This window comes from Paramisgurnus dabryanus, chromosome 17 (genome assembly GCF_030506205.2).
Source record: "Paramisgurnus dabryanus chromosome 17, PD_genome_1.1, whole genome shotgun sequence".
NCBI lineage: Eukaryota > Metazoa > Chordata > Actinopteri > Cypriniformes > Cobitidae > Paramisgurnus > Paramisgurnus dabryanus.
The window spans coordinates 21,193,683-21,220,543 of NC_133353.1; the positions used below are offsets into that span (position 1 = coordinate 21,193,683).

The following is a 26,861-nucleotide window of genomic DNA, read 5'->3' on the forward strand; positions in this document are numbered from 1 at the left end:
AATTATTATTATTTTTTTCTTAATTTTTAAACTAGTATGCTAAAACATGGCCTTTATATCAACCCTTTACTGATTTTATTACATAGATCCCATTAAAGCAACTTACAATTTTACAATAATTTTACATTTAACGTGAATAAAAAGATCTGGCACCATGTCTTTTTTAGTTAATGATTTTCCATACTATTCCTAAGACATAACTATTGTCAATAAATCGAAATCACAATGCACATATTCATGTAATAGTTAAAGAATCCACCATTGTGAAGTTACACATCACCCAATTAAATATAAATGAAGTGCAAGTACTTGTTTATTCTGATTAATATGATACGGTGTTGTGTGGTTCAAGCGTTGTCTTTCTCATATATGAAGCACTGCATGATATATAATTGTCACACAGCAAAAATCTATACAAATACATTATATCAAGGAAAAACAAACTTGAATCTACAACTACAGCTCAAATGTAAAACTTTTATTATTGCAAAGGATTCAAATGCAAGCAAAGCAATGCAAACAGAAATGCAGAATGACATTCACTCAATCTGTTGCAAGCAATGACTTTCAAACAGCAAGTGTTAAAGAGGCCAAACACGCGGAAAACAAGTCCAACGCTGAAAATTCTGGAAAAGAACAATTGAAAAAAGATACAGGTAAGACATACATCCTCATATAAACTTGAACTATATCTCAAATTCTACACCCATCATTTAAACTGTCAGAAAGTGTTGATTAGACTGCAAAATAAGGTGTACTTTGTAATTTCATAATTTTCCTTTTTTTCTATTATTTTTCTTTTTTCTATACGGTTTCTTACTAAAATGTCTTTAGTGTTGCCAGCTCTCGTGAGACAAAAAAGCAACCGCAGCTTCAAAAACAAGCCCAATATTATTATATTGTTTACTGTCAACAAATGAGCTCAAAACATTTTAACCTTCAACCCCTCTGAAATTACACATTTTTAAGTTTAGTATTAAATTGCAAAGATAACACTTTACAATAAGCTTGTATTTGTTAGCATTTGCCACCATGAACTAACAATAAACAATACTTCTACAATATTTATTAATCTTAGTTCATGTTAATTTCAGCATTTGGTAAACCATATTTCAAAGTTATATCTGTTACAGGTGTATTATATTTTGTTGTGGCATCTAGCAGTGAAATTGCGAATAGCAATCAACCTAAATTTCGAAGCGCAATGTGATTCTATGGTAGCTGCCACAGGACAAAAATGTCATTGTCACTCTGAAGCCCATGTTATAGTTGTGCGTAAGGTCTACACCGTAGGTTATCCATAGCCTGAGCGTAGCCTGATTTTTAACAGCGTGTCAGTTCTACGTGGACCACAAGCGCTGTTATTGGTTCACTAGAACCCCTCCCATCAGGTAAAAAACTGCGTCATAGCCATTTCCATTTGCGACGGTGAGAACAAAAATAGGCCAAGTTGAGGAATGACTTAACTCAAACTGCTGCAACGAGTCGCTGTTTATTTACTTCGATCACTGCTTGTCAGTGGCGCTCGTGACTCCTCATTCGAGGGGCGCTAATTCAAAATAAGTGTTCGGAGTATCATGTGTGTGGTCCCCTTTTCCAAAATATGTGTCCTGCGTGTCGAGAGATCCTATGTGCATCACATATTTTGTCAAAATAAGTGCCTGCTGCACATGCGTCAAAACGTTTATGATAAAAGAGACGCTCACGTTCACAAAATACACACAAGACACTCCCTTAACACTAAACTCTGATTACACATGGGATTATGCGAGTATCTGGCAAAAGCGAGCATCTCTTTTATCATAAACCCTTTAGACGCATCTGCAGCAGGCACTTACAGGATCTCTCATAGCGCAGAACACATATTTTGAAAAAAGGAACCACACACATGACAAGCTACATACATGTTGTGATGAACTTTGCATCGAGCGCCCTCAAAAAAAGAAGTCACCGGCCGCCACTGCTGCTGGTCTTCTCAAAACATACGCAACAATCTGCTGTTTCTTCATTTGTGAGTTAAACTGACCAAGCTGCTTCTGTGGTTACATGCGTGGATACTGCCTATCAGCGGTCTACATGCATGTTTGCTATATTGAGCCCTTGAGACAACGTATGGACGAAACACGCTCTGTAGAACAGTTTGTCCATTTAGGGCTACTGTAGAAACATGATGGTGACTTTCATGTATGCTGGCCCGCAGTGTATGGACATAAAAACGGCTCACTTAAATGTATGTCTTCATCTGTAAAAGATAAAAATCTCCATATCTCATTAAATGTGAATAAATATCAAGATCAAAATGCCGTGTTAACACTGCAAGAAAGAATTAAAACGTTTTAGGTTTTGGTGTATCAGATAAATTTGCTTACCTAAATCATTCAAGCCAGGAAGTAGGACACTTTTGGCGCTTTTCCATTGCATAGTATGACCCAGTTCAGCACAGCTCACTTTTGGGGAAGGGGTAATGGGTTTCGGATGCGAAGCCATGTGCAAAGTTACAAAAATGCAGAGCACACCACCGCGCCCATGTCTGGATGGCAGTTTTGTAACTTTGCGCATGGCTCCGCATTCAAAACGCACCAAAAGTATAGGCGTAAATGTTCTGTCAGCGGAGTACAGGTACTGATGACACGGGTGTTTGTATAGAACCTGTCATGTGAGAGAGGTAGTGGAAAATCTACTTGTGGCTGTCAATTTTGATTTTGTGGCTGCATTCCATTAATATGCTCTGTTGCTCCATGTTGTGTGTGTGTGTGTGTGTTTGTATCACATTTACGATGATGTTACGGCAGTAGAGAGGACGCAACTTTAACAATAAGGCTATAATCAGGGGTGCACATAACTTTTTTTGTCCTGGTTCTCAAAGAAGTACCTGGAGATGTTACTTGGTACTCACACTATTCATAGCACAGACATCCTACATGCTGACATCATCACTTTTCTCCTGACTACTCTCTTCGCCATATCGCTTTTGTTTAAACATGGTAGACAATGATGTACATAAAATAACCCTGGTTATTGTTTTTTACTTATCTAATCTTTATAAATAACTACTAGCCTAACTCATATAAATGTATACTTGTACTAGCAAGCTGTCTGAAGCATTGAGATGCGGATCACTGCTAACAACACACATTAATTATCTTACCACTGATGGACGAAGAAATCTCTTATGTCAAAGTAAATTAGCTAACTATGTAACAAAATTCCAGCAACGTTGGTACACTAGAATTGTTTCTATTTGAGCATACGCACCAGTTATGTGCACCCCTGCCTATAATCTCACCCACTCTGAAGCGACACTAAACTGTACTGGAAAAGCAACGAAAGCGAGCTGAGCTGCATCGTGCCGAGCCAAGTTGTACCCTACATTGGAAAAGCGCCATATCATGACATCGGACCCTGGAACACAGAAAAGCATGAGACAGTAAAAAGCATCAGATGTTAGGTTGTGTTTGAATGCTTCCTATGAATAATTTCCCCCTGAACTATGCATGTAAATGAAATTAAACTACCTATTCTTTCTTTCCCCTTCTTAAACATCCTTTAAAACCATAGCCAAAAAACTCAAGATCTTAGCTTGTTATTAACAATATCCTTATTTGTTCCAACAAATATAACTATATAACTTGCTATACAAGTTAATTATACAAATATAACTCATTAATAATCTTATTAACAAATATTACCAAATTCAATTATTTTAGCCAGGAAAACTTAAATGTCACTACATTGAAATGTCATATATGGTTATAAAAGTATATATTTTGACTCACATCTCAATATGGTGGCCTCCAGGTCTTCATTCTTGATGGGATTCAGAAACTGTGAACTGTCTTCACAGACAAATAATACAAAGTCAGCCTAAGAGTGTGGAGTAAACAGCATCAAGCCTTTCTTTAATAAGGAACTCATCTACAAAAAACAAACAAATACTTGTTATACTTTTATGAATTGTCAAGTTGTACAACACACAGCAATTAAGATTAAGACAAACAAAAAAATCACTGATATTATTAATTCCATTGTTGTGTCTAATAGATAGAAACAACTTGTGTTGTAAAAGGAAAGATGACAGCCAGATGACGTCAAAGTATCGCGAGAGCGAGACGAAATTTGATTTCTTAAATCCTTCTCGCGGTACTCTGACGTCATCCGGCTGTCAGTCTTGCGGCGCCGCATGAAGTCAAATAAGGCCCTGTCCCAAATGGCACACTCCGGACTTGTGGTCCTCCTCAGAGTCCACACTTTGATGACATCACGTAGTCCAGACTTTAGGGACCCTTGATGTGAGTCCACGTGGGTGCACCGGAGTCGTATTTTGGGACAGACTCGAGCATCACCCCGGAAATAGGAAGAGAGGTTGCCCGTCAGTGTGAACTCCTCCCTTCCGTCGCCTGATTGGTCTGATTGCCCTTTCGCAAGGACTTCTGGGTTGGCAAAGTGCGCGAAGCCTGCTGCAGTGCGGGCTTCGCTGAAGACCGCATCAAGTGGGCAAAGGAGGCGCTGATGAGCACACTTCAAAGCGTAAAAATGACAGATGGGACACCCTACGGACTCGTAGACTAAGCGAGAACGCGCAATTTAAGGCCACAAGACCGAAAGTCCACATGAAGTGCGCCATTTGGGACAGGGCCTAAGCCTCCTGACTGCGTGCGAGAACATTTTGAATTATCTGGCGCGAGGCATCACACGTCAAACTTCAACTGACACAACGGTCTCGGTGAAGGGAATAAGCAAAAGCTCCTTTAAATTTCGTCATTTTTTATACACATCCCGTTTATTTTGAAGTTAATTGTTAGATAAGTAAGTAATTTCGTCAAGTTTTCGTTACAGAGTAAGATTTCGTTATCATCGTTACCATATACAGTATTTATATTGGTTCAAGAGCGCAGTTTGATAACTCATTCAAGGTTTGTAGCCATATTTAAGTTACTCGCTTACTTTGTTTAAGTGTTAGAGTAAATGTATATGGTTTTAAAGTAGTATTAATATAAGTAACTGCGCCTCAATCCGAAGGCTAACCACTGGAAGTAGCATTTGTAACTTAGGCTGTATACCTTTTACGTCATCAAGGCTGTCATATTTAAGAATATTAACAATTATAAAGTTAACTATTATTCTCAGTTAATCGTAAATTGTTGTAATATGCTTATGACTTGCGAATGTAATGTTTATTTAACTGAAATAAACCAGGCTTGATGACGTATGCAGCCTGCATATTCGATCTCCGGAGGATGTAGCCTTCCGTTTGAGAAACGGCCTACAAGTTGAGCGTGCGCGAGATTCTGCCGAATTGATTCTTCAATAATGGCAAAGCAAAAAGTAACTGTCGTGATGATAACCCACATTTTAAGGTTTAAATTAAAACTCCTACCTTACCTTTCCAGGGGGTTCTGTTCCTGCAGTCTTCCAGCAATACTGGCGCGTATGACGATGCGGACACGAACTGCACACTACAGTATACCGCCGCCTACTGTACTGTAGTAAAATAACGTGTAGGATTGAATACTGTGGCAAACGCAGTAAAAAAAGCCATTTAATTCATTGTAAAAACAATGGGCATGCCAGTTTAAGTAACTTGTGGGCTAAATCACCAAAATAAGTTTGTAGATGTGGTTCAATTATTTTTAAAATGTGTAGCATAATGGACCAGCCTGAATGTATGTAGCCTATAAATATATTGTTTAGACTTTATTTTTAAACCTTTATTTGGTGGTATATGGTTAAACCTTTTTAATGGTAGCAATAGGCTTTATACCCAGCTGCACTACTTCCTGAACTTCAGCCAGCTCCTTGTTTCCTGTCTGCCATTATTGGTCAAACTGATTAATCCAGATGTGCCGGACCTCAGTAGTCACAACAACAATAATTGGATTTATCAGTTTGTCCAATAATGGCAGACAGGAAACAATGGGCTGGCTGAAGTTCAGGAAGTAGTGCAGCTGGGCATAAAGCCTATTAAATAAAAATCCTAAATTGAATCAAATCTCTTATAATAATACATAAAAGCTCTGGGAGGGTTGGGGGTACATCTGGGTAACATTTTAACATTTAATATATTTTGATGTGTGTGTATATATATTAACTTTCTTTATTTTGTTTTCTCAGCCTTTAAACATCTAAACATGTCCTCCAAAAAGGTATATCAGCAGATCAGCTTATCTTATTCTGTAATATTGATACTGGTTTGAGAAAAACTAAGATTAAACAACGTACATGTTTCCAGGAAAAAGGGAAAAACACTGGAAAACAATTTCAGCCTAAGGTTTGAGATGGCTAACTGTGTACATTGCCTTTGTGTACTGCAAGCTGAACTTACAGATTTATATGGACTTTACTTACAGGTTTCCTGTGCTGTTTTGCTCCATTTTACAGAACAAAATAAGGCTGAGGTAGCACCATCCTTGTGGTTAGAGTGAAAGAATGTGGTAAGATTTGGTTAATGTTTTATAAAATACAAATGATAAACATGAAGGTCAGCTACATATAAAAAATAATCAAACATGCTTGTTTCCATCTGAAGGGTATTGAGACCAAAATAAATAATGTGCCATTCTGGACAAACAGCTGTGGACAATACAAGCAGTCAGAGTAGCCCATTTTCTCACACAGGTAAAGTATGCAAAGTAATACCAAACTTCTTTTTAACCTTAACAAATACTGGCAATCCAAATATACAATGTTTATGTGAGGTACTGTGCAAATGTCTTAGGCCACCATGCTACCATTAGATTTGTTATTTTTGCAATTGTATAGTGATCATATATAATTATTTCTCAGTCTCTTTATTAGAATACAACCAGAAAATACAGGAAATGTGTATGTAGTATTAAAAACAATATACCGGTAAACGTATAAGCTGAGGTGTCAAGTGTTTAGGGTAAACTCTCCTTCCACTTGAGCAATAGCAGGCAACTGCAGGATCTCTTAAACCTAAATGAAATTAAATCCTAATTTCTAATTCTAATCGAATGACTTCAGGACTTCAGTCTCCTCAAAAAAGCTCAAGATGTGTTTAGTGCCAAGAGAGGTCACACTGTACACTGACTGATGTCTGAAGAAGACATTTAGTTCTGAAAATGGATTTGTTTTTAATTTTGTGTACATTTTTCCTGTATTTACAGTTGGTATCTTAATAAAAAGAGTGAAAAATAAATATGGATGGACATTAAAACTTTGCTAAAACAACAAAGCTGGTGATAGTGTCCCAAGAGTTGTAATGATCAAAACAAATGCATGTCGTCTATTATTTTCTTTAAATGCACATTTATTCACAGTTCAGTAGGACAGTAAATTATCTGAAAGTGAAATCATTATTGAAGGTGATATCATTGTCACTGCATTCATTGTTACATGATTTTAAACAGTGGGAATCATTGTGTAAGTTTCTTAATAATATCAAATACTACTTTTTTGTCTTGTTGTTTCTAGACCTGAGGATAAGATTTCCAGTTTGAAAGTGAAGAAAATGAATCATTATTAACAGCAATTAGTAGTTTTTCAGCTGAGAAGCCAGGTGAAACTATAAGGACACTATGATTTACTTTCATATTATCATTCTTTTATAGATGAGGAGCAACCAGTAAGAAAAAGCAAAAAGATGTTTTGATGTTGCCTGAGGCACCTTATTGTGAGTACATTTTAATGCCATGTACAGTATTTGTAGTATAATGATGATTACTTGATTTATATTTATTAATTTAGCATATGCCTTGAGTGACTTACAAATGATAGAGCATTCAACATTTTACAACAGTTACTACAATACTTACATCATTAATTTTTAAATCTAATTAATTGTTTTTTATCACAAATGCAGCACATCAGTCAATTTCTTCCAATAATGAATCAAGGTACAGTATTTTGTTATTTTTTATCTTAAATTATTGATATTGATAGGCATTTTCTTCCACACAGACTTATTGTTCATTTAGTTTACTGGTGTAGTTAGTAATGTTATTAATGTTTCAAAACTCATTCTTGGAAGAAATCCTGGAGTGGAGAATCATTCTGAAAGTAGACCAAATACAGGACAACACCACAGCAGTGGTTGGAAAAATGCAGCAGACAATGAGCAAACCAAGCTGACTTTCAAAAGATGGTATGTGCCATAACACATGCAACATTACTAGTCACTGCTGACGTTTTACCCATGTTTATTACGGATTGTTTTTGTTTGTAGATTCGTTATCTGTTTCTTCAAAGGGGAGGCAGTTTGGGAGATGGGAAATAGGAGGATGCTTCAGCTACACAGGGCGAATTTCAGCAGCTCAGTTTCACACTTGCAACTAACAATGAATTATAGTGAGTCTGTGTGAATCCCAAACATCTCAAAATTATTTTTGTATATATATTGTATGTAAATTGTAATGTTGTAAATAAGAATGTACATTGTAAATGTTAATAGCACATAAACATTAATAGCAATTAATAGTCTATTTTTAAAACAAAAATAATGTTTGATGCTTTGGATACATATAGTATCATATACTCTACATAGTATACTTCTAGATGCCTTTAACACAAAAACCTACAATAATATCAAAGATCAATGTATAAGACAACTTACATTATTTTATGTCATAGTAAACTATTTTTATACTCTGTGTGACCTATGCTCTCTCTGAGATGTGTATGTTCATTTTGTAGCTGGTCAGGGTAGAAGCATGCTACCATTAGATTAGTTGTTTTTGCAATTGTGTAGTGATCATATATAATTATTTCTCAGTGTCTTTATTAGAATACAACCAGCAAATACAGGAAATGTGTATGTGGTATTAAAAACAGTATAAAGTATAAGCTGAGGTGTCAAGTATTTAGGGTAAACTCCCCTTAAACTTGAGCAATAGCAGGCAACTGCAGGATCTCTTAAACCTAAATAAAATGAAATTCTAATTCTAATCATCAAATGACTTAAGGCTTTTTTGAGGAGAATGAAGTCCTGAAGATGTGTTTCGTGCCAAGAGAGGTCACACTAAATACTGACTGATGCCTGAAAAAGACATTTACTTCTGAAAATTGTTTTGTTTTTAATTGTGTGTAAATTTTTCCTGTATTTTCTGTTTGTATCTTAAAAAAAGAGTGAAAAATAAATATGGATGGACATTAAAACTTTGCTAAAACAACAAAGCTAATGATGGTGGCCTTAGACTTTTGCACAGTAATGTTTGTTACCCATTTTATGTGTAAATGCAAATCAATATGAATATGAATTCTCCCAGTATGGTTTCCGCTGGTCAGGCTGGTGTAGCAGGATTGTTTTAGAGGGACTTTTGCACAGTACTGTATGTCCACATTTACCCACCTTTACTTTGAGTGAACTGTAACAGCAACAATAATGCCATAAGCATGAAATACTAGGTAAAAGTGAGTTGTGCATGCTTTCTAGTTTTAGCACAGAATTCTGTCTCCCTTATCTTTTAAATGTTTGCTACAGATATTTTGCAAGACATTTTAAACATATCGGGGCGGTTTCCCAGACAGGGAAATCTTAAATACATCAGTGCCCTTTGTTTAACATCATAATGCACACAAGTAATGTTTTTAGTAAGGCATGTTTGTTAAAACTAGTTATATTTCATAATTAAACTGAGGCATAGTCCTGGTTTAAGCTAATCCTTGTCTGGGAAACCACCCCAATAAATAATAACTACTTATCTTTTAAATGTGTTCATTTCGTTGTTTTAGGTTAGAAGACAACGGAAATATTTGACATGGGAGTCCAGCAGACAGCCAGAGACACGCACACACACGGAGCTGAAGCGCGTTTGACTGACGCGTACGGGAGATCAGGCACGCGCACGGGAGCTCGCTCGCGCACGCACACACAAACACGGAGCACAGGAAAATTACACCTGTTCAATTCAAATAAAAGAACTTTGTGGTAAACAATGTTTAGCGTGTCTGATTTCATTGGTTGTAATTAAATAAAACGATGTGCTGAGGACTTTAGGCGAACGTCCCCTAAAAGTCCCGAAAGTCCGGAGGACGTCTTCGCGGACGTCCGCTCGACGTAACAGGGGACCCTACACGATAACGTCCAGGGGACGTTCGCAGAGGACATTTAGGGGACGTCCAGGGGACCTTTTTTTGTTAGCTGGGCGTGGCTTAAACACTAGCAGCCAGCCCCTGGCTTGTGACAATGACAGTAATCTAGTAGACAAAATGACGACAGAATTCTTAATTTCTAATAAAGAAAGCATGCTTTTAAACAAACATGATCAAGGCTTATATTCAATGATTCGCCATATGTTCTTCACTTATCTCAAGCCATTATGCTTTGACTGGCTGGAATTGTGTAGGGTTGCTGCGGAAACTCTTAAAATGAAATATGAAATCCTAAGCAGTTAATCCTGTCAGTGGAATTCAGGATAAGCATATTACGGTTCATTTAGGCATAGTGAAGGAGACATTGCTTTTTCTCTGTTTCATAATTCCATAAGTCAGGCTTAGGAGTATTTTTTATGTGGCTTTGGTCTAATAGTTGCCTGCACTTCAGTGCAATAGTTTTTGATAAGGTAGGTAAATATTAGATATGTTATCAAATGTGTAAGCAGCCAAAGGCAGATCTCTGTTCTGGAATGGAAGATGACAGTCTTACTGTGGAAATATTTGATGTAGGTTTATAAATTATGAAGCCACTCAAAACAAAGCAAAAGAAGACTAGATCTGGGATGTGTGAGGACGTATCACATGGCAGTCTGCTGGAAGCTGAGCAGAATTATAAATAGAGTCTCCACAACAATGCTGAGGTGTTCAGGGTTGTTGCTATACTGTTGCTGTAGTGTTTTAAATAATTGTTAGCATGTTGCTATGACTTTGGGTGGTTGTTCGTTTATTGATGTTTTTTTGTTTGTTTTTCTAGCCTAATGCTAGGGTGTTCTGGTTGGTTGATTGGTGACAACTTATTAGCCCAGTTTTAAATTTACATTTATTCATTTAGTTGACACTTTTATCCAAAGCGACTTACAATTGCTGTATATGTCAGAGGTCACACGCCTCTGGAGCAACTAGGGGTAAGTATCTTGCTCAGGGACACAATGGTGTGTCACAGTGGATTCGGACCCGGGTCTCTCACACCAAAGACGTGTGTCTTATCCACTGCGTCATCACCACCCCAAATTTCTCACCCCCATGCTTTATAACTATGTTTCCCCTAAGTGTCTTTTTTTAACATACTGTAAGCTGTAACTCTGTAAAAAAGGGTGGGGGTAGGTAAAAATAACATTTTATATATATATATATATATATATATATATATATATATATATATAATCCTAAGAATGTGATGTAATTGCAAGCGCCTCAGATATTATGCCTAAACGATATTTGATAGGTTTCGTGCAATACGTGCAGACTCCAAGACACCCACCCTCTTCTTCAGAAGACCGACTTTTCTTTCTCCTGAAATCTTTGTTGACATTCTTTATGTCTGGGGCTTTTGATGGAAGAGCAATACAAGTAGTTTCTCCAAAGCAGTGCTTCTGTTCCTGGGACTGTGAGCTGAGAGCAGGGCCTGATCCTCACCAGGGCTCATAAATGTTTGACTGATATTCACAATGTTTCTGGCCCATGAATGCTAGGTAGTGCCTTATAGCTGTGGCTTTAAGGATTTAAAAAAGCATTTTTAATATCTCAAACTGGGACACACATAACAGTTGAATAAAAATGTGGAACATAAAAAATTTAGGTTTACCTGAGGTCCCTTTAATAAAGTGTTGTTGAATTTTGAGACATCTAAACCCTGTTATGCACTGCACATCCATCTTTATAAAAAAACCTATCACAATAATGATATTGTATTTATGCATAATGCTATTTATCGTAAGGCTGCACAATTAATCGAAACTAAACAGGATTATAATTACATAATCCGTTAATATGTCTCCTGTTACTGATGTAACTTGGTTCGCTGAGAGATGGGAGCGAGCATTGCATCAGTAGCTGATCTATAACGCAGGCAGTGCCGGCCCTTCCTATACGCAAATTACGCAATTTGCATAGGGCCCCCTGCACCACTAGGGGGCCACTTGATCTCAAAATAAACCGAGGTCACTCACACCAAAGGCTTGTGTCTTATCCACTGCGCCATCATCACCCCATGCAGAGTGCATATGCGACGTCCGGAGGCTGCAGCCTTCAGATTGAGAAACGGCCGCCGTGGATGATGCAGGAGGCTGATGTGCTAACAATGCCCATATCATATGCCCACCATGGCTTCATAACGGAGCTATCTGTCTGAAGCAGAATAAAGGAAAAAAACCTGAAGCAAGGGAACAAGAGGATGGAATGTGTTTGTAATATTTTAAAGTCTTGTTAGTACTGCCAAACAAAGCAGTGTAGTATTTTCAAAATAATACTCCAATAAGGATTTCCAAATTTAAATTTTCTAATTGGTTTGTTTGCCCTTTATAAGTAATTTTCAGTAATTAAGTAATCATTTATGTCAGTAAATAAAGTAAACCGCATTTATGCATTTTAATGTGTTTGTCTTTCAGTTTGTTTAGGTTTGGTAAATGGGTAACTTTTTTAATGGGTAATGTTTTAACTCTTAATGTATTAACATTAAGAATTTATATTTAATTTGATTCATTAAATTCTTTTTAATTAGGTTTATTTTGTAGTGCTTCTCACAACACATTTTAAATCAAAACAGCTTTGCAGCAAATGCATGTTTCATGTATAATCAGACAAGTATTCCTTTATCAGTCAGAGGTGAGTGTCAAAGTTATGTCCACATGGAAATAATATACAGCTGTTAGATAATACAAAATGCGGTTAGTTAACAACTTACTAAGCAGCAACATTGAATGGGTTTTATGAATGCACTGACAGGGGACCCCTCACAATGGTTTGCTTAGGGCTCCCCAGCATCTAGAACCGGCACTGAACGCAGCAGTTTCATACCGCACGCATGAGCAGTGTGTAGACTTAGCGTAAGCACCTCGTGGCAATTATGCTTTCACACCAGCTGCGTTTTAGCGCATACTGTGCCACTTACCAACAGTTCACATTGTTTTCATGCTGTTCTGGTCCATGTAATGACAGATATAGACATATTTAAACAATACACAATTATAGTAATAAAAACCTTGCACATTATCAAATCTGTTTCTCTGTAGTTTATGATGAAAGAAAATGGTTTACTTTCTCCAACAGACGTTACCTTTCAAGAACGGTTGACTCATTCTTAGATACGTTTATATTCAACCAAATAATCAGTTTTAAGCGTATTGATGACTCACTAATACTATAAAGCCTTAAAGGGGACAGAGAATGAAAAACAATTTTTACCTTGTCTTTGTTGAATAATGGTAGTCTACCCGCATTCACGAACATACAAAAAGTGCTAGACATGCTAAACATCTCAGTCTCATAGAAATTCCTCTTTTAGAAATGTCACCCAGAAAACGGCCCAATCTGAAAAACTGATGCTTATGACATCACAGGCATCTCACTGCCCCTCCACTTTAAAATAGTTGGCTACATTTTTTGAGTGGCAGCAAAGTCAGACCAGTAATGAGATTGCAAGTTAAGCCAGTAGGGGGAGCCAAATAGGTGCAAAACCACTTGTTTAAAATCCCCCACCCTAATAGAGCTATCTGAGAGAGGTTTTTAGGAAGCTTCTAAGGCATTACAGACCCCAAAAAAATTGTCTACATGTCACATCATAGAACAAGGATAAATACCCCGTTCAATCATTCTATGTCACCTTTAATTTAAACACCTTAATCAATACAGTTGAAGTCGATCTAATGCAGGAGATTAGCAAGAGAAAAGTATGCATGTAAACACTGGAATCGTAGTATTTATCTCAATCGGATGCAAAAAACGTGTTCAAGTTCACGTCTTATATTTACTTCTTATTTACGTATGACATGATTCTCACCACAGAAACACGCAATAGCTAGGCAATGTTAACACGTAGTATTAAGGTATACTGTAGGGGTTACACGCTGTACACGGCACGCGCTGTGTACATTTTGTTATATTCGAAAACTTCTTAAGAACAACTTTCTCCAACTCAGCTTTGACTTTTATTCAGAGATAAACCATGAACTCGATGAGAGATGGTGTCTGCAGCATGGGGTTGCCAAGTCCTCTGCTTTTTTCGAGTTTAGATTTGGGCTACTGTTTAAACTGTTTCCACCAGTTGTTGTGTTTTCTGCGGGTTGAAGATGAAAGGATTTTGTTGATTAGTTATTGGTATTTGGTATGTGAATAATCATTGGGATGCTTTTGGGCTAGTTTTGAATGTCCATTGGATGGTTTTAAAATGTAAATCTGTCTGTGCGCTTGCGCAGACATTCGGTTATATAGAATGTAAATTACCATTTTAATCAGATTGCAATGTTTAGGGTCCATGTAAACTGTATTGTAATAACCTTCAATCGGAATAAATTCAGTCGGATTGCCAAAATTTTGTGCATGCAATCATAGCCAATGTTTCAATTGCTGAGCCTGTGGGGAACTCTATAAAATCACACCAAGAGAACAGTGAAGAGCAGCTTAGGGTCAGCTGAGCATGACACACACATGTGCATCACATATTCATAGGCAGTATCACATAGCACTATTCCCAATTGGTGTGCATACTGAACACAAGCTCCAAGCACACTAGAGACCAGTAGAACAGAACCCAATCAGAAGCAACTTCACTCTTAATGGGAAATTGCATATCCAGCCTCAGGGCACAATAGATAAACATTAGCCGGAATACTGTGAATGGTGACTTGCCGGCACTTTAATATAGCTCAAGGGGTATTCAGCCAGTGTGAAACAGGGAAGGGTGGAAAAGGCAAGCTCCATAACCTGTCTCCCCACAGCAGTTATAAACAAAGAAGAGACTGCAAAGCTTACATTGGCTCGTGAAACTGCTATACAGGGTTACACACCACAGTTTAACCATTAACTACTTATACAACCTGGCTGAACAAACATAGTGAAGTTGAGTCAAAGCCATAGACTGTAAAAAAGATGTCCGTGACATCACCCATAGGTTTCTGAAGATTGTTTATCTTGGCCACGCGTCACCGCGCATCACTCCCAGATATCCGAACATGGGTAAAGAGGCAGGACATGGGTGAAGCTGAGGTGAGTGGTTGCTGAAACCACACCCGCCTAGGTCGACTTCAGTGACAGCAGTGGCTGTCAACGGTCACTCAAGTGACCACGCACTTAATTATGCAGAAATTTAAGGCTTAATATAATTTAAACGTTACAAAAAAATTCACCTCCTCACAGTTGTCATGAAGGGGAAAATTAGCTATACAGACCGAAAACACTTTTTGTACCAGGCTAAAAACATATAATTTTCTGCTCTAAAATTGGGCATTTTAACATGGAGGTCTATGGGAATTGACTCCCTTTTGGAGCCAACCTCTAGCGGCCAGTTTACAAAATATATTTATGATAAATAATCTTTACATAATATTCTAATGATTTTTGGCATCAATAAAATCGATAACTATGACCCAGGCTTTTTCTACAAAAATGCCTGTGCGACTTGTTTTGTGGTCCAGGGTCATAAATAGGCATCTAGTTAAAGAGGCTTGTAAGCATATCCAATACGTGATGCAACAATGCGTCTGAAGTCACTGGTTCCTGCACAACACCTATACGTGCAGATTGCACAGCTCAGGGTTGGGGTGCCAGACAGTGCCGTTCGCCTGAGTCAGCAGATCCACTCTCCTCCGATGAACGACTTTCAGATCATGGGGAACCATGGCTGGTTTGGTGTGACTTAAATCACTGATTCTCCTCCATGATTTTGCACTAGTTATAAAATCTTCACTGGGGATCCGTGCATAGTTGCTGACAGTGGGCCCTGGCATCGTAAGTGTTCCCCTCAAGAGACGAACATAGGTGTGTGTTGTTCTCTGTTGCAAACAGAATTACTTCAACCTCTCTGAACCACTTCCATATCAGCATCATTGATCGGGGGTTTAGCCTCCACTCTTAGTGAGGGACCCCATACCTTCTAGCCTATCCGCAAGTCCTCGAAATTATGTTTAGAAATGTACTGAACAATTTTCACTTGTAAAACAACTACAAGCCAGCCATTTGTGGATGATTTATCTTGATAAGTGTTTTGGCACCTCAAAACATTGCCTAAAAACATTATTATTTTTGCAATTACTCTTGGTGACGTAAGCAGCACAGAAATTACACTCTTCAGTCTTTACCTTTGAGTAAACTATTGTGCTCATCCCTAACCCTTTCATATACATAAAAAGTTGCCTTATTGTAGTTGACCGTTTGTTTATCATTCTCAACGTAATGAAATAGTGTATGTCTATAATCACATTTGCCAGAAACTGATTGGGGCACAGGTACACAACATTGTCCGCATAGAAGACTTTCAATTATTTTTAGAGACGGTCTAAATTTGATTGCAATGTTTTTTCAAAACACTACATAATAAAGCAGTGCCCCTCAGAAGTAATTTAGCTGGAACTAAAAAGCAGATAAAAAAAGGAGGGAGCTCCTCACTTCAGCCAAAACAGTTTTGATGAATGACTGCTCTTCCACGGCACACATTATCATTAACCTGACGCCAAAAGTTAAGTCTTTGGAAAATAGAAAATTGATTTATCCTTTATTTTGCTTTGGAGCAAATAGTTAAGTCTATGCAATCCAGCCCCACTGTTTGAACGCATGAGATACTGCCAATATTTTTCTCTATACAGTATATTAGCAGGAATTCCAATTTCAACCAATGCTGTCTGGATTAAGTAACAAATTGGCATGCATTACCTATGAAATGGAAGATAAATATCCAATGAAATATTCAATGATCAAGTAAAATGAGAAATTAAAAAGAAGACTAAAAGCTGAGTACATTAACCTTTAAAAAGGTTGAATTGATTGATTACTGCATGCAGATACTGCATCCAGATATATTATTAATACAATGCATGCATGCACGCACAAAAAAAACATGGTAATCTTTCCTCCTTCCGAGCCAGGGACTAGCTTAATGATTTCTAGGCCGATTATGAATGTAATTTGGTCATAACAACTGCTCTTACTCAGGCTGTTCCAGTTGTGCTCAATCGTTGTTTACAGTTTTTTAGATAAAGTTATAGACGGTTCCAGCAGTAACAACATACAGTAAACAAATGGCTTTCGTGGTTAAGACGTAACTTCCGGTAAACTCCGCTAAGAATAAATAACAACAAAGTACTTTAAACGTAGTTTTTTATATAACAAGCTAAATTAGCAACACGAAGATTACCTAGGAAACCAAAACATTTGTTATTTTCGACGAGGTATTTGTTCAAGAATTCAGTTTAGCAACTAGTCAGACCATTAAAAAAACTGGAACCGGAAGTAAAGTTCGGACCAGACGCGTATCCGATGAAACAGTCTATAGTGTTTGGTGTTTAAAGATTGTAGAAATTTAACTCTAGTCCTTGCCAGTCGTCCTCACAACAAATGCGACTGGAACCAGCGATTGATGATCTTACTGCTACAAACTACAGTAGTTTTTAGTTTAAAGTTTTTAAAACTGTTCTGAAGATTTATTTGTTTAACAAATGTATTATTGGCTTTCGGCTAAATTTTAATAACAATTTTGAAGCACAAGCCAAATCATGCAAAACAGAAAAGTTAACAAGAATATCATTGCATAAGCAAAAAGAACGTTTGAGTGATAAATTCCATACAATAACAACATACAGTACCTGGCACAATCTGACATTTTAGAAGTTTTGTGTACATAACAGCTATTATAAATTATATAAATATATAAACCATGCTGTTTTAAAGAGACTCGCACAGTGGGTCAAGTTGTTTATTGTAAAAATATAGCATATCAACAAATAAATATAAAAAAGAATGCCCTTCTCAGCTGTCACAGTTGCAATTCTTGCGTCATCAGAACAGGGTGTTCAACGCACCACCATTTCCATTTAAGAAACGTTTAGCAATGCTTTGGTGGGGCTAAATGCAGCCTTGCATTCACCCAAATTGTGCATTTTATGTGACATACGGTCTAGTAGACTCACAATGGCCGCTACGTGCTCATGTTCTTAAAGTCCACAAGACCATAGGGTGTCCCATTTGTCATTTTAGATTTAAAAAGTGTGCTCATTAACTCCTTTTTGGTCGATATGCACTCTTGATGCTTACTTTTCCTGTGCCCACACCTGTGTGCAGGGTTGGGCAAAGATAGATCAAAATGTATTTTAAAATAAAATTCCAAATACCTTAGTTTTAAGTATATCAAAATAAACTACAAAATACAGCAGCCAAAACATGTATAAAAATAAACTACTGTGTTTTTGTATTTTGAAAATACTAAAAAATATGTTTACAAGGGAGCATGATTTTCTTAATAAACCTTCCATCAGTTGGACTATTTGGTCTATTGCTTCACCATTACATTGACTCTGATTCATGCAAAAATCTGACATGCAACCGAGCCGTAACGAAGGGCCTACTTTGCATTAGCAACACTGACAAACAAGTCATTCATAAGAAGACAACTGATGGCACCTGTATTCATAGCAACTAGTTTCTAACTAATTAATCATTTGATTGTTATCATTATATATATATATTGTGTGTGTGTCAGGCAGTCAAAATATCATGATCCTACTAAACAGCTTCTTCAGCTATGGTTCCAATACTAAGCAATCAACTATTTATTTATCAAATCATTGGACACCTATTTAGCAGTTGAAAATAAACATTTTATAATTTAAACAATTATTAAATTATCAGTACAGTATGTTTACATTTTAAATGTAGCCAGAAATGAATTCTTTATTTAATTGCATTCCTATGTCATCATGTTCTACAAAGTATTTTACTGTATTTTAAAAATACAAAACACTAAAGTATGTTGATACAAAATACGAAGGCATTTTCATCAACCCTATCAAATACAAATTACAAAACATACAATACATTTATCAAAAATACTGGCCATCCCTGCCTGTGCGAGCTTCGCACCAAACTTCTTCCCAACAGGCAATTTCATTTGAAAGAGTCACTTATAGCTGAAAAAAATGAAAAAACTTTTTTTTTTTTTTTTTGCATTGACAATGGCACAATTACGCTAGATTAAATGTGCTTATCATAGAAAAGAAACATTATTAACACAAATATTTTTCTCTGTTGTCCACCGCAGGATTTAATACATTTTGTAGTGAACAGCCAATAACAAAGCATTCCTGGCCCCTCCCCAAACGCTACAGTACTGGGTTTTGGTGGGTTAACATAAACAAATGCCCAGTTCCATCAAATAAGGCAGCTCAGACAACTGACAGACATCTTTTATGGCTGACCACGGAGCCAAAGCTGAGAAGAAGAGGAAGTTTTTATTGGTCCACAGCTTTTCTCCCTATCATCCATCCAAACCCCCCTTTACTCTCATCCGAAGACAGTGTGATTATAAAAGTTCCTTAAGAAAACAGCATGGCTAATGGCTATGCAGAAGTATTAGCTATCCAAAGGACCAATCTTTACATTCTTTCATCAACAAAATGGTCAAAAACTCATCACCTATTGACTTCATACTCATTTAGAGATTCTAGCATTTTGAATTACATCTCTGTGTTATGCAACTTTTCAAATATTCACAGTTATGACATATGAATGAATGCATGCATAATATAGTACCATTTTGCTGTCATGTTTATACTTTATACATTCAGGACCATGCCAGTTGTATTTTGGAAGAGGTTTGAAGAGGTAAGTAAAAACTGCATAGATGAAATTCTAAAGACAAAGTTAAACTCCGTACTTTATGCTATGCAAATGAGTTTCTCACAGTGGAGAAAGGTGGGCCACATTCTGTCAACAGCCTATCACGTTTCTGCATCAGGAAAGTGCCTATATGCAAACCCCTACTTATCTGAAAAGGGATAAAAGTACCTTTTCTACAAACCTTATGGTTTTGAGTCTCCGGCCCTGTGCTAGAAACTGAAACAGAGCACTCAAGTTCTCCCCCAGAGATTGTAACAGCCCAGCAAGCAATTTGGGCTAAAACCAGGCTAAATTTGGGCTGTCAGTGAAAATCTAATAGACGTCTACCATAGCCCAAGAATAGACGTATAAGTTTAAAACAAATGAAAGCAAACACCTTGAACACCTGTTGACTTTGCCTACATGTTGGAATATCATACATCTTCAAGTTATTTTGGCAAAAATGGCATGTAACCAAATTCAAAGCTATTTAGGGTAGAAGTGGGTTACTCATAGCCGGTCTATATCGGGTCTATAGTTAGCCGTCATTTCAACGTCTTGGTTTTTGCTTGCTGGGAGGACACACCTCCTTTAACAGCAACACCCCAAGATGAACATTCTGAGTCTCTACCCTGCATGCTAGAGATTGGAATAGAACAAACCAAGTTTTGATTTTCTTGCCTGTGCGCCCAGAGACTAAGCGGATCACACCACGTTCCGAGCTTCTCTTCCAGAAAGGCTGTGTCTTCATGTTGATAATACAATTAAAGTTCTACAAGTTAGCCAGAATCTCAGAAAATCCTTCACATAAATGTAAAAAACTCTCTACAATTAACATATTTTCTTATTTGTTGAATGATCCATTCACACCTTTTTATACTGTTAGGGTGAAAATCCTTAGCCGAGGGAGGGAACATCTGACACACATGCACACACACTCGAGGTAAAACTCACCTAGTGTCCTGCGTATGGCACACTACCCACACTGTGTGAAAATCACATTTATTGGTGACCATGTGAAGATCACTACAATTTTATATTTTTGTTTTTAAGTAAGATATATTTTTATTTATTTATCTCACTTAAAAACTAAAATATAAAATTGAAAAAGTAAGATAGAAGTTGATAGATCTAAACAGCAAACCACAATTATAGTTTAACCTTATGCTCATTTATATTCTGGTTTCATTTTCAACATATTTCACAATGTGTTCTAGGCTTCAAAGCAGAGCATAAACTACAGTGATACGTGCTAAATAAAATTTATTTGAAGATCTGTAAGAACAGGACCGAAGAATGATATGTATTTTGCTGATGGGCACTAAATTTAATAGTAATTTCACTTAGTTTTATCATAACCTTTATTTAACTAGGAAAGTCACATTGAGGTTAAAACCGCTTTTAGGAGTGAGACAGAGTCTCAAGACAGGGTCGGACAGCAGAATAACAAGCAACAACAAAAACAACATCATCATTACAGAAAACAAAAACAAAACAAGTCACAAAAACTATGTGTGGTACCACACCAAAACACAGGACAGCAACACAACCATTCGGTATTATACAATACACTACATAGTACTGTTCACAGTAACAACATTACAATAACAAATAGTTTAGTTAATGTATACAAGACAGTAACAAATTGTTTTCATGTTTGGCAAGTTATACTTTAATACACAATCAATATAAAAAGCCTAATGTCTAAACACAAAATCTGTAATTCGTAGACCAGAATAATTTCTTACAATTTTTGAGTATCAGAAATTACAATTCTTAACAAAACAAAGGCATATAATGACAACAATGTACTGTAAATGCATTCAACAGTAATGTGTACAATCGCATGTATTGCAATTTCGCAAGCAGCAGAGAATGCAGGTCTTGACTACAGTAGGTGACAGCAATGCCAGGAAGTGCATGTGTCTGAGAGGCAAATATGAGAGGGCAAGTGCAATTGCTGCAGCTAGACCTTCTTGAAATTATATCAAACAGTTCCCTCTAGTGTTTGGTTTTAAACCAGAAAAAAAATGAATTTGATGCTTTGATAATTACATTATGAGGCATTACCCTTTCCCCCCATTCAGAGTTACAAATAGCAAACAGCATGCGCATATTCAGAAATGGATTATGGTCTAAGGGTCCAGAGCGCCAACATCTAAAGAGGAGCTTCCAGGGAATTAAACATGAAAAATCAGATACCATTAGTTGTAACAACTTTGTCATTTTTATGTTGCAAATGCAACTAAAAATTGATGTAGGTCTGCAGTACCAACCTTAAAAGCAATAATATTCCAATACTGAGTAGTTACTTATTTTTTTTTAGAAATATAAGTATTCTAATGTATAAAATAAAGTACTATGCATGAGAAAAGTTGTAAATCTAAGAATGAACAAACCATTTGTTTCATATACTGAAGCATTCAAAAGGCACTGGTCTTGGCACAGTAACAGTTTTGATGTCTACATAGCTGTACAGCTCCTTTAAGGTTTGACAAAGTTCAAAAAGTGCCATTAGCAAAAACCATACACACTAGATTTTTAAGTGCTTTAATGTTTGCAAATAATATTTGCTATTTAAATTATAGTCCTATCAATTACATTCTGATCATTATTGTTTTTTATGATAATCGTACGTTTTTGCATGATTAACGTCATACTAATTTATACAAATTACCCCACTTGTAAAATATGTACGAATTCTCGTGAGATCAGGCTGTCAATACTGATATCTGTAGTTGTTATGGCTGGCATTACACATACAATCGTATGCAAACGTTTGTGCACCCCTGACAATTTCCATGATTTTCATTAATAAATATTTGGTTGTTTGAATCCGCTATATCATTTTGATCTATCAAATAACTGAAGGAAACAGTAATATGTCATTATGAAATGAGAAAATTAACAGAAAATGTGCAATATGCATCAAAACGAAATTAGACAGATTTATAAATCTGGGCAACCTTGTCATTTTGTTGATTTGAATACCTGTTAATACTTAGCACTGATAAATTGGAACACACAATTGGTTTGGTGAGCTCATTAAGCTTTGAACTTCATAGACAGGTGCATCCAATCATAAGAAAATCAATTTAAGGAGGCAGATTGCAAGTTGTTGTTCTCTTTGACTCTCTTCTGAAAAGTGGCAACATGGAGGCCTCAAAACAGCTCTCAAATGACCTGAAAACAAAGATTTGTTCAACATTGTGGTTTAGGGGAAGGCTACAAACAGTTATCGCAGAGATATAAGCTGTCAGTTTCTACTGTGAGGAACATAGTGAGGAAATTAAAGACCACAGGCACAGTTCTTGTTAAGGCCAGAAGTGTCAGGCCACGTAAAATATTGGAGAGGTAAAGGCGAAGGATGGTGAGAACATTCAAAAACAGCTTACAGTACACCTTCAAAGACCTACAACATTAACTTGCTGCAGATGGAGTCACTGTGCATTGTTCAACAATTCAGCGCACTTTGCACTTTGATGCGAAAAAAGCCTTTTCTGCACACGCCACAAACGGAGTCGCTTGAGGTATGCAAACGCACAATTGGACAAGCCAGCTTCATTTTAGAATAAGGTGCTGTGGACTAATAAAACAAAGACTGAGTTATTTGGTCATAAGAAGTGGCGTTATGCATTGGCGGCAAAAGAACACAGCATTCCAAGAAAAACACTTGCTACCCACAGTAAAATTTGGTGGAGGTTCCATCATGTTGTGGGGCTGTGTGGCCTGTGTCGGTACTGGGAATCTGGTTAAAGCTGAGGGTCGCATGGATTCCACTCAATATCAGCAAATTCTTGAAAATAATGTTGAGGAGTCACTCACAAAGTTGAAGTTACGCCAGGGCTGGATATTTCAACAAGACAATGACCCAAAACACTGCTCAAAATCTGGTATTTATTCAGAAGAACAAGTACATTTTAATATGTTCTGTAATGGCCATCCCAGTCCCCAGACCTCAATATCATAGAACATCTGCTCTACAACCATCGAACCTAACTGAACTAGATATGTTTTGTGAGAAGGGGTGGTCCAAAATACATTCATCCAGAATCCAGACACTCATTACAGGCTATAGGCAGCATCTAGAGGCTTTTATTTCTGTTAAGGGAGGCTCTACTAAATATTGATGTGATTTCTGTTGGGGTGCCCAAATTTATGTTCCTGTCTAATTTCGTTTTGATGCATACTGCACATTTTCCGTTAATCCATTAAACCTAATTTCACTACTGAAATATGACTGTGTCCTTCAGTTACTTGATATATCAAAATGAAATTGCTGATCCAAACAGCCAAATATTTATAAATGAAAGTCATGGAAATTGTCGGGGATGCCCAAACTTTTGCATACAACTGTTTGTATTTTTTAACTATTTATGTATGCTGTACTGTAGGCTATTTGTATGTTATAATGATTTGGACTATGTTTTAAAGATGCATTGTGTAACTTTAAGCAGGATTTCTTGACAGAAATGCAATATAATAAACATAATATAACTATTATCAGTGGTGTATTGTAAATCTTACAAAATGAACTGTATTGTTTTTATTAGCTTAGAATGAGCCACTTTTATCTACATACACCAGGGGTCTCCTTACATGGAAGTCACCATTTCGTCCTGCCATATTTCTACAGTAGCCCTAAAGGGATAAACTGTTCTAGAGAGTGCATTTTGTCACTATCTTGTCTCAGACAATGACGTGTTTATCTTGTGGCGGGTATACTACCATAGCTTTACTATGGTGGTTTCTCAATATCTGTTCTTATGCGATCTTGAGTTCTTGTGTCCTCAATCATCATCATCATCAGCGGTCAAAGTCCAGTTCCAATACTCAAGGATACAACGCATGGAAGCACCCGGATGTGTTCTTGAAATCAAGGATGCAGGAAATGCAAACTTGCATGTTCCTAACTTCTTGCACGTTTCTACTTCTTAAAGACAATAGCCTTAATATGCATCTTTAAACAAACAGTAATGTAGCAGAAAATCTGCATAATATTTTGGCATAGCACAAATATGTTGCATGCAGCAAACATCATGCAATAAAATAATGTTGATGATAGTAATCTCTGCCATTTAGTGCAGAGAGAGAGAAAGATTAATTGACAGCACAATCGAATTTCAATTTTAACAAATCACCATTATGGCGAACAGTGTTTGCTTTTTTGCAGCTCATTTGCATTTATAGAGACACACCAAAAAATTTTGTTCACATAAAGTGGCAGTTTATGGAGTTTTTTGAGCTAAAACAATATCTGGGGACACTAAATACTTATTTTACTTCTTAAAAAATTCTCCCCTTTAAATGCTGAGAAGGTCAGGTAATCAACAGGAAAATCGCAGCATCTCAATTCTCAGAGATGCATTCTATGTCCTTGTGTTTTTTCGAGGTTGTTCTTTCGAGGTGGACTGGGATGACCAGTCTCCTCGAGAATAAGTCAGTTTTTTGCATTCCTGGAAGTGAGAAACAGCCTATGTGTTTCGAAAGAGAGGGGTGAGCTGTGGACTGTAGTGATGGCCAGACCGGCTCTTTCTATAGATTCGGCTCTTTCGGCTCAAGCTCCGGCTTTACATTTTAGTGATGGCATTCCGGCTCTTTTCATAGATTCGGCTCTTCTGGCTCGGCTCCCTTAGAAGAGCCGGCTCTTACGGTCTCACTCCTGCCTGCGTCTGAAGATTCGGCTCTGCTCATTCGTTACAAAGAATCAGCTCTTAGAACGGCTCGTTCGCGAACGGCCCATCACTAGTGGACTGACCAGTCTGTAGATTGTTGCAAACAATCTACAGACTGGTCATTTAACATCTTGACTAGTTAACTTATGTGTTATCCTTATTAAAGCGACACTCTCTTTTTTTATATATATATTCTCATTGTCCAGCTCCCATAGAGTTAAATATTTGATTTTTATCATTTTGGAATCCATTAAGTCTCCGGGTCTGGCGGAACCACTTTTAGCATAGCTAAGCAATGTCCATAGAATATGATAAGACCATTAAGGGGATCGCACACGGGCCGCGCAGCTTAGCGTCGCGCCGCGTCGAGTTGCGTCTAGGACAACTCTGAGGTATTGTAAACCGGAAGTGCACATTAAATAGCGCGAGCTTCGTCAGATAGCGTTTACTTCAAAATGCTAAATATACGTTAGCAGCCAATGTTAATCATTAATGATTTGGGACAAATATGATGTTATTTAATGTTAAACTATGTGTGTGGCGCTGTGTGGCGCGACAGGGATTTGAGCAACTTCCTGAGTCACAGCTGGGTGGCGTGGACAGGCGCCACCTGGCGGCGCCGGTGTGCGTATACTCATAGAAAACAATGTGTTCGATTTTTTTTTTTAGAACGGCGCGGCCCTGAGCGGCGCGGCCGGTGTGCGATCCCCTTTAGTTTCGTGGTCAGAAAATAGTTATTTTTCAATATTTTCCTGTTTAAAACTTGACTCTTCTGTAGTTAGGCTACATTGTGTACTAAGAACCACGGAAAATTAAAAGTTGCAATTTTTTAGGCAGATATGCCTATTCTCTCATTCTGGCGTAGTAATCAAGGACTTTGCTGCCGAAACATGGCTGCAGGAAGCACAATAATATTATGCAGTGACTGAAAATAGTCTCCTGCTATTGAAAGTTACTAAAAGGACTATTTCAGCTGCTGCGTAATATCATTGCACCTCCTGCAGCCATCCTAAAAGTGGTAGTGTCAGACCCAGAGGTCGGCTAAATTAATTCCAAAACAGTAATAATCAAATGTTTAACTCTAAGGGAGCTGGGAAATGAGCATTTTTTAAGTGGAGTGTCCCTTTAAAAATACATTTGTTATTTCATTTTTATATGCAGTCAGTTTATAAATGTTTTAACTGGTTTATTTACAAATGACAGGCAATATAATTACCAAATTTATATATATATATATATATATATATATATATATATATATATATATATATATATATATATATATATATATATATATATATATGTATATATATAAACCTAGTTTTTTTATTAAATGGGATATTAATGAAGTAAAATTGTTTTATATTAACTGAATACCTTTCTGTTTTTGGTGGTGCACTTGTATACACTTAGTTTTACAGGTGATTAGGCTTTCATAATAATAATAAATATAAACAGTTATACTCGACATTTTTTCAGTGTATTTGGGCA

General features: G+C 36.9%; 2 long non-coding RNA genes across 16 annotated transcripts; one reads left to right on the top strand and one right to left on the bottom strand.

Annotated features, from left to right (window-relative positions):
* The first annotated feature begins 611 nt into the window (after window positions 1-611).
* LOC135778221 (uncharacterized) lies at window positions 612-9,885 on the top strand. 15 transcript variants are annotated; one of them, XR_010544448.2, is made up of 11 exons: window positions 4,688-4,913; window positions 5,391-5,498; window positions 6,112-6,143; window positions 6,230-6,268; window positions 6,348-6,431; window positions 6,527-6,615; window positions 7,572-7,633; window positions 7,823-7,856; window positions 7,991-8,104; window positions 8,186-8,307; window positions 9,691-9,883. It is a non-coding gene; the product is annotated as an uncharacterized lncRNA (long non-coding RNA). The 15 variants fall into 15 exon arrangements; XR_010544453.2 differs by having other exon boundaries at window positions 6,379-6,431; XR_012335309.1 differs by having other exon boundaries at window positions 5,391-5,461; window positions 9,691-9,882.
* On the bottom strand, window positions 3,165-5,462 carry LOC135778222 (uncharacterized). The gene is made up of 3 exons (XR_010544456.2): window positions 5,383-5,462; window positions 3,777-3,915; window positions 3,165-3,402 (listed from the first exon to the last, which is right to left on the bottom strand). It is a non-coding gene; the product is annotated as an uncharacterized lncRNA (long non-coding RNA).
* Window positions 9,886-26,861: the final 16,976 nt, after the last annotated feature.